We start from the raw sequence: 7,924 nt of genomic DNA, 5'->3' as shown, positions 1-7,924 counted from the left end.
ATGGAGCCCCAGTTAAGTTTTGTCGTGGGGAATCACATGGCCTTAAGAGATAAAAAAAACCCCAACAAACAAGGGTTGGTTTAAAAAATTACTTTGTTTCCGCGCTCGCTGCACCTTCTAGGTATTCTATGTATATGTTTATTTCCCTTCTATTTCTCCCTGTATTCTCGCTGCCTCGAATTCCTGTTGGAATCGCGCATTTTCTCCCGGCCGCGTTGAGCTGCCGTGTGGCAGCGCCGTGTTCCACCGAGCCGCATTCCCGGGATTTGGGATTGATTTGGGATTGATTTGGGATTGATTTGGGATTGATTTGGGATTTGCTCCTTGCCAGCAGCGCGGGATGGGGGCTGCCCTGCCGCCTTCCCCTTCCCGCAGATCCCAAAAACCTCCCGGCAGCCGCAGCCCGGGTGGGATGAGCGCTCCCGGGGCTCCGCTGCCGGAGACATTTATTTCCTCTGCATCATTTCCCTGCCATGTGCTTTGAGTCACTTTGTTTTTCCTCAGCCTCCTTTTCCCACTTCGGAGCCTGGTGGGAGTTGCGAGTTCAGGGAGGGTCTGCGAGTTATTCCCTCGGTGTGGCTCCACGAAAAGGAGCTTTTTCCCCTCCTCAGGTAGAGGTTGATGAATTATAAATCAGTTCTAGGTAGGAATGAGGTGTTTGCTGTGATCTCTGGGGCTGGGAGAGTGCTGAGTTGTTTTGTGTGATGCTCAGCATCTGTTGCTACAGGAAACATCCCAAGAGATCCTCGACTAAAGAGAGAATTCCTAGTAGATGTCTCTTGTATGAGACCCTTCCCAGCACAATCCACACAATGCCTTTTATTTTTTGCCTCTGCAATCCTGGTGTCCATAAGAAGCAGCAGTGAATAAGCTGAATAATTGCATTTTCAGGTCATAAATCCAGTGGAACAGGGAACTTTTTTAAGCCACTCTGAGAGAGATGCTCATTTCTAGTGTCCCTCATTATCAGCTCCAGACAGGGAGCTGCTGGTTAAAAAGGTTATGAACAGATCTGTGATCTATAAATCATCTGGCATAAAAGCTTGTTAGCAAAACAAGTGCTTTTCCAGGCACATTATTCATGGGAATTCTCTGTTTCTCTTGTCATCTCATCTATTTTAATGTTTCCTTGTGCCTGCTCAGATGTTCCAGGTACAGCTGGATCCTACTCTTTTCTCCTTTTTGGACATTTTAGATTCCAGGAAATAATTTTTAGTGCAATGCTTTAATATGAAGCTGAAGCAAAGGACAATATTGAGCAGTTTAAGCTGTTTTTTCCAAAAACACATTCAGTTTTTTTTTTTTTCTCCACCACTTCTGTATTTACTTTCCCAGCTCTTCCCACATCACATGGAAACCTCTCCTTATTCAGCATTCAAATCCTGATTTATCCATCAGGAAGCTTAACCCAGATTAGCTGAGTAATCATCTCTGGGAACACAAGGGTCCTTTAAAAAGTCATTCCAATCAAATCCCTGGAATTTCCATATTTGAAATGGATAACCATGGATAGAGCTGGGAAATCCTGCCTAAAATGGCTGGTTTTAATTGGAATGCTTTGTTTTATCCAAACATCCTTTCCTTGGGATGATCCACGTGGAGCTGTCCCTGGTAAATGTGGGAAGTTTAAAACATTTGGGGAAAAATAGTGACAAAACAGTGCTTGGAAACACCTTTATTCCTTTAAATTAAGTGCCTGTCTTTCCAATTTTCAATCTTTATGTGGTTCCCTCAGCAGAGAAAATTGGATAATTGTGGCAGTGGGATAAATACAGCCTTGGCAGATGGAAAAAAAAAACCCCAAACAACATTGGAAAGTGTAAAACAAATAATGAGGTGAAAAAACTCCCTTAAACTTGATGTCTGTTGCAAACAGATGAGAGGATATTTATATGAAATATTGCTTTGAAGGAAAAGAATTTTAACCTGATGTTATTACTCATGCTCTGGGTTTTTTTTTGTTTTTTTTTTTCCCTCTCAGTTTAGAGAATGAAAATAATTTGTCAGCTTCACTTTGGGCTCCTTGCTGCTGCAGTGTTTTGGTTTCAGGCAATGCAGGGGGATGCTGGAGCTGGGGTAGGTGAATTTCAGCTGAATTTCTTTAATTATGAAAACAGCTCTCAGCTTCAAGCTTGTTTTACAAAAAAAAAAAGAACAAATTGATACCATCCTGTTGCTGCTAAAACATCAGGGAGAGCCAGGCTGTGCTTACATCTGAGTGTTCCATTCATCTCTTCATATCCCAAATAATTCAAGGATTTATCCATTATTCAGGTTGGAATCTTAGAAAGAGTTCAATGAATGGTACAGAGAAAGTAAATTAAGAACTTTCCTCTTGGTTATGCAGAATAATTGAAAAATCCAAGCCTTTGAATTTAATTTTTAACTTAATTTCTCATTAGATGTCTAATTAGACCAAGGGCCCATTTGCCAGAGTGTTCTTGAAGCACTAAACTTGGCAAAATAATTCCTGTTAATCACAGAAATCTCCAGAAGTCTGGGAAACTTTGCAAAGGGAAAAAGACAAAAATTTTTTTAGAGAACAATAAAGAAAAGATAAAATGGTTTATCCTTTGTATTTTCAAGCAATCTGAGAGATAAGAGGGAAATTCCTGGGAGAGCAAATTCTTTATTCCATGGAATAAATTCCTCCTGTGGAATTCCTGTACTTGGTGCTGCAGCATCTGGCACTGCTGGCAGTGATGAGAAAATAGATTAGAGCATGGGGCTGGATTAAATCCCTGCTTATTCAGGTGCTTAAAAATGTCATTTTGTGCACCCTGAGTTCAGCTTTTCCTCATGTTTGGCCACTTAAGGATACGCTTTGATTATAAATAACTCAGGGGAGGAAAATCCAGAAAACTCCCCTTTTTTTTTTGGGTCTTTGTTTCTCCCTTTTCTGTCTGTCCATGTGGGGGTTTTGTGTGTGGATTGTGGGATTTTTTTTCCTTTCCTGAATTTCTCTATTCTCTGAAAGCCAAGCTGAGAGGGGCTGTGGATATTTTTACCAGTGGGAATGAAGTGGAACCAAGGCAGATTCAGGGCCTGGGAGAAGTTAAGGACAATCTTGGTGGTGCTGCAAATATAAATTGGGAATTGGGACAGTGTGAAGCAAAGATATTGCATAGAGATTTTACAGAGCAAAATTAGAGAAGAAAATTGCTCATTTGGGGTAAAATTATAAAACTTGGTACCTTCAGGGCTGAAATTATGGTCTTTGAACTGTGGGGCTGGAGCCAAGTGGGCAGAATCCCTTTGGGGTGGAGATGAGCTGGAGCTCAGCCCCAGTTTCCATTAAACCTGCTGGGATCCCCCCTCAGCTTTTCCTGCTGGTTCCCAAGGAATATCACAGCATTGTCCTGTGAAGTCAGGAGTGAGGAAATGCCAGTGTTTCAGGGGGTAAATGAGAATTATTTCTGCCCCCTTTGTTTCTCAGGGTGTCTGGAGGAGGATGGAAAACCTCCCCAGTGCTCTGCTCCCATGGCTGCAGACTGCAGTGGCATTTTGGAGGAATGTTTGGAATATTTTTGCAGACAGCTGTTGAGAAGGTTCCCCTGAGCTGTTAAAGAGTTAACTCAGCCTCGTTTGCTCTGTAATTAATTTGCTGGGGGATAATACCCCACGAGTGACCTGATTTTGGTGGCAGCAGCTGCTGGTGCTGGCAGGGCTTTGCCTGGGAGCAGGGGGACCCCAGTGAACACACAAACCCTGCTCCAGGTGCTGCTCCCTTCCTTGTCCAAACCTTCCCAGCTGCAGCAAGTAGGACAGGGATTGTTGGCAATAAAAGGATGGTTTTTTTCAATGAAAAGATGTTTTTTTTTCACTGTTTGAGGCAGATTTTGTGGAACAACGGGCAGAGCTCGCTGTGCTACAAATGAAAGTAGAGGAGGAGAGAAGAGGGGAAAGAGGTCAGCTAAAATAGAGCCAGGGAAACAATCCAACCTTGGAGACTCCAGAGAGCCAGGGAAGCACAGCAGAATAAACTGATGCCAGGGGGGTTTATAAACCAGAGAATTCACCTGAACTCTCCTAAATCCAGAGGGAATTTCCACCTGCTGTAGGGACAGCAATCCCTGGGTGTTGTTGGCACAGGGAGGCTGAGTGGAGCTGCCAGAGGATTTGCTCCTTGGGGTTCTTTTGGATGTTGTGCTTTTATTTCAGTGGTTCTGAACCTGGAAACAAGAAGTTGATCCTTTGCTTGAGTAAATAACCACCAGATTTTCAGTTTTGTTTCTGCCTGGGCTCCTCTGTGAGCTCAGGTGCCTCTGGCACATCCAAGGAATTGTGTTTCTCCTGGGAGCTAAGGCACACAAAGGCACTGCCTGGAGCTTTGAAAGAATCTGAGACTTGTTGGACTTTTCTCACTGATGTGCAAGAATCAGTTTTAGTGCCTAAAATCTGAAATGTAAAGAAAAAAAGGGAGAAATTTCCCCTGGTGGAAGAAAACCTTCTCTAACCTTTGTTGTTGCTAAACAAAGCTCAGCTTCTGAGTCACTCCCATGGATCTGGATTGAATATTTGCTGCCTGCAGGATGGGCATCCAGGGTAAATCCCTCCTGAGCTTTGGGGAAGGATTAGCACTGGGCTCAGATGGAAAAATAAATTCTCACCATTGATTTTTGTCCCATTCATGCTTTTGTAATTCAGCAGTTGCTTGAGGAAGCCACAGGAATAAACAGCACAGAAAATCTAGAGATTTAGGGATTAAATAAAAAAATAAAAATTTTTGGGATAAATTTTAGAGATTTAAAATCTAGGGATTGCTAGAGCTCTTGGGAAATGTAGGGGATAAATCTGGAGCTCCTTGCACCAGGGACATTTCCAAGGATGCTCATGAACAGTGGGAGCAGGAACTTTGGGAAGAGAGGAATCCAAAAGGTGAATCCTTGGGAATCACTGAAAGCAGCAGCTCAAGTGAGAAGCTAAAAATGATCCAGGAGCACAAGAACTCCAGAGGAGGAAATCAGAGTGAGACACATGGGAACCTTGATGGGACCTTGATGGGACCTTGATGGGAACCTTGATGGAACCTTGATGGAAACCTTGATGGGAACCTTGATGGGACCTTGATGGGAACATTCATGGGAACCTTGATGGGAACATTCATGGGAACCTTGATGGGAACCTTGATGGGAACATTCATGGGAACCTTGATGGGACCTTGATGGGAACATTCATGGGAACCTTGATGGGAACCTTGATGGGACCTTGATGGGAACCTTGATGGGAACATTCATGGGAACCTTGATGGGAACCTTGATGGGAACATTCATGGGAACCTTGATGGAACCTTGATGGGACCTTGATGGGAACCTTGATGGGAACCTTGATGGAACCTTGATGGGACCTTGATGGGAACATTCATGGGAACCTTGATGGGAACATTCATGGGAACCTTGATGGGAACCTTGATGGGACCTTGATGGGAACCTTGATGGAACCTTGATGGAACCTTGATGGGAACATTCATGGGAACCTTGATGGGAACCTTGATGGGAACCTTGATGGGAACCTTGATGGAACCTTGATGGGAACATTCATGGGAACCTTGATGGGAACCTAGATGGGAACCTTGATGGGACCTTGATGGGAACATTCATGGGAACCTTGATGGGAACCTTGATGGGACCTTGATGGGACCTTGATGGGAACCTTGATGGGACCCTTGATGGGACCTTGATGGAAACCTTCATGGCTTATTAAACCTCCATGGCTCATTAATCATCCCAAAGAATTGTTGGGATTCTTTTCCCACTGCTTCTTCCCAGGCTGGGAGAAGGGAATATTTCTCATTTCCTTTTGTGTGCTTTTTTCTTTCCCTTCTTTCTTTCCTCTACATTTAATTCTGCATTTCCTTTCTGGAATTCATCCCAAAATTCCTACCCCAAGCCCCTTTGCTAATGAATCCATGGAATCTCTGCTTGTATTTTCATTGTTTGATTTTTTTTTTTTCTGTGTGTGTGTCCAGCTCTGGGTCTGTGTTTTCCCTATTTTCCTTATTCCTGCAGGAGCCACAGCAATATTATGGGGTTTTTTTCCCAGCTGCTTGTGGGTCACTGATGAATCAATACTATTAAAAATAGAAGATTTTTCCATGCCTTTTCTCCAGAAAAGTAAGAACAAGGCAATGTTCAAATGAAGTCAGGCATAAGAAATATAAAAATAAACATTTATTTCACCTCATTCTTCATTTCCTTCTGGAAATTCCCAGAAATCCAGTTATTTAAAAAAAAAGGGAAAAACAATCCAGTCCCTGGCACTGAAAGGAAACAGAAAAATAAATATTTTATCATCTTTCCTTGTTTTTTAATCACCCACTCTCAGCATAAACATATTTAGTGCAAGACTCCTGTCATGTAAAATAACTGTAATTAATTCCTTGAGTCAGGACTGTGTAGGAAAATTCAGGAAGAATTTCCTAAGTGCAGGATAAGGGATTTATTTAGACTCATGGAAAAGCAGAGGAGCTTTATGATTAAAAAATAATGATTTAGCTCTGAGCAGACTCTTCCTGACTCTTAAGAAGCTTTGGTGAGTTTTCCTGGATGAAATATTGGATTATTTTCCATGACCTGAGGTGTTCCTGGTGTGGATTTTGCTGGAGAAATCGAGGCAGCATTTTTGGGGTTGTTTGTTCATAAAAGAGGAACAAGCAGGAGAAATCATCCCAGATCCTCTCATGGAATTGGGAATTCCCCAAAATTCCCTTTTCTCTTCCCAGAATTCACAGTGTGATCAAATTGGAATATTCTTGGCTCTTCCTGGAGTATTCCTGGCTGTTCCTTTTCCCATTTTACTCATCAGAGTTGTTAAATTATTCCTTTTTTTGTCCATCCTGTTCTCTCTCATGGATCCAACACCACTTTGCTGCTGGTGTTTGCTTCCCTGTGCAGCAATTCCTACATTTTTGCTTGGATAAACCAGAATTTATTTAATTTTTCAGGAAACCAAAGCTGTTTTGGCTTTATTATTGATATTGTGCCCTTGGGACAAGCCTGGATTGATGCTGGGAATCCTGCAGCTGCTTTAGTTTGGATTTCAGATCCACACTAACATTCATTATTTTTGGGATTGTGGTTGCACTGATGGGTTTTTTAAAGGGTATTTGTAGGTGTGTAACAACTGCCCTTGAATCAGAGAGATGAAATTAATGGAAATTTGTCATTTGAGATGGAAAAAATTGGAGGCAGCACAAAAATGTTCCCTGTGTTTATCTGTGACTCGGTGACTAAAGCAGTGAGGGGTTTTCAGGCTGGAAATAGAATCCAATCAGCATTTCCACGATTTTTTTTTTTTTTCAAATATAAAATATCTGGGGAGGGCTCCTGTCCCAGCTGGAATTGTGTGGGCTCAGATCCTCTTCCCTGTCCCTCTGGCTGGGGATGTTCTGGTGGCTCTGCAGTGAGTTCAGCTCTGCATTCCACCCCAGCCCAGGCTTCAGTGCAAAGAGCAGGAATGTTTCATCCCAGCTGCAGGAGCTTCAGCTTCTCTTTGCACCCAGCAGTTTCCCTATTTTTGGGCTGGGATCTGAAGTGGAACCTTTTTTTTCTTTCAGCCAGCAGGAGACACGTTTCTAAAAATAAATGGATCAAGTGCTATTGGGATTTTCATTTATAAATTCTCTGGGAATCTGCCAAAACTTCCATCAGAGACCTGCAGTCGTTTGTGAGGAGGCACAGGCTGTTCCTGAGCCAAGGGAATTCAGGTGGGAGGGAAAAATTCCTCACTGAGGGTAAAGTTGAGGATTTAAGGTCCTTCCCAACCCAAACCAGACTGGAATTCTGTGATTCTGTGGGGTCAGTGCTGTGTGATCCCTGTGGGAATGGAGCAGGAAATTCTCTCTTTCCCTGTTCCCCAGGCTGAGGAAACTTTTCCATTTTCCCCATTCCATGAGGTGGGAAATGGGAAGAGGAAAAAAATAAAA

This window comes from Erithacus rubecula (genome assembly GCF_903797595.1).
Source record: "Erithacus rubecula genome assembly, chromosome: 10".
NCBI lineage: Eukaryota > Metazoa > Chordata > Aves > Passeriformes > Muscicapidae > Erithacus > Erithacus rubecula.
The sequence above is the reverse complement of the archived record's forward strand: the minus strand, read 5'-3'. Positions refer to the sequence as shown.